This window comes from Rhagoletis pomonella, unplaced genomic scaffold (genome assembly GCF_013731165.1).
Source record: "Rhagoletis pomonella isolate Grant_MI unplaced genomic scaffold, Rhpom_1.0 Rhpom_scaffold_00003, whole genome shotgun sequence".
Lineage (NCBI taxonomy): Eukaryota > Metazoa > Arthropoda > Insecta > Diptera > Tephritidae > Rhagoletis > Rhagoletis pomonella.
In genome coordinates, this window is record NW_023458557.1 from 62260398 (window position 1) to 62261863 (window position 1466).

Consider the following 1466-nt stretch of genomic DNA (forward strand, 5'->3'; position numbering starts at 1 on the left):
AGAGAAAGGCAGCTGTGGAAATTGGTAAGCATATCTTTTATTTCCATTAGTACAATAAATATGCGATATTCTTTAAAGGATCGCAGCGGCACATTTTGGGAGCGTGATGTTCCTTTAATGGACGAAAATCGTTTCAAAGAAAATTTTCGACTCAATAGAAATGCTTTTCGGAGAATTTGTGAAAAAGTTCGAGGCATCGAAAAGGCTTCATAAGCCACTTCATAAAAGAGTGGCTATCTCACTATTCGCATTGGGATCTGCAGCGGAGTACAGGACTGTTGCAAGTCTTTTCGGAGTAGGACGCAGTACTGTTGGCGAAATTGTTTTGGATTTTTGCCAAGCAGTATGCGAAAATCTATCTGATTGCATTAATTCATATCCTCCAAACCAACACGAAATCAGAAAAGTTGTTGATGGCTTCGCGCAAACTGGGTTTCCTCAATGCTTTGGAGCTGTGGATGGCTGCCACATAGAAGTTCAACCACCAAAAGATGATGCAACAGACTATTACAACTACAAGGGTTGGTATTCAGTGATCTTGCTAGCGAGCTGTTACCACCGGTATATTGAAACCTTTATTCAAATTTCTTTATAACAATTTAATGTAATGCCTAAACTTTTTACAGATCAAAATTTACTTACATAAATATTGGATCTACTGGTAGAAACAACGACTCTTACAATTCGAAAAGAGTACATTGAAAAGATTCCATGAAACTGCCGATATTTTTACGCAGAATAGCAAATTCATAGGCGGCATCAATGTACCCGTTCTACTAATAGGCGATTCTGCTTTTCGCCTCTCCCGGTATATGATGAAACCGTTTCCATATTCGCCGAATCAGCCGTCTATAGAAAAAACCTTTAACTACCAACTATCTAGGTGTCGTCGTCTAATCGAAAATGCATTCGGTCAACTTAAAGCACGGTTCAGAAAAATAGGTAGAGGTTTACAAGTCGCCCCAAAAAACATAAATACCATAATTAGAACGTGCTGCATTTTGCACAACTTCTTGAAATTAGAAAACGACGAAGTTTCTATTGGTTGGATGCAAGATTCAAGAGAAGATATTAATGCTAGAAATCAGCCAAGGCACACTACAAGAGTCGGCGAGAATGATGTGAATGCGTCCGCTATTAGAAATGCAATAGCTCGCAGTTTCCGTAAGCAAAAATATCACAAGTTTCCTATAAACATTAATCTATATCCGGAAACAGCAATAAATAAAAGTTTATTTATGTACATTACATTCATTCTTTTATTAATCCACTTTTTTACTATTAACTATCTTTTTCTGTAAATTTTTTCATTAACACTACTTACTAACTATTGCAACCTATAACAACCTATTAATCTAATAACTATAAAATTAAAACAAAATTCAGTCTATACATTTCTGACATTTGGCTTATTTTTAAAGAAATTAATTTTAATATTCAGTCGTCTTAATCTAATAACTATAAAA

General features: G+C 35.3%; 1 pseudogene; it reads left to right on the top strand.

Annotated features, from left to right (window-relative positions):
* Positions 1-220: 220 nt before the first annotated feature.
* Positions 221-1301, top strand: LOC118736334 (annotated as a pseudogene).
* The last annotated feature ends 165 nt before the right edge of the window (positions 1302-1466 follow it).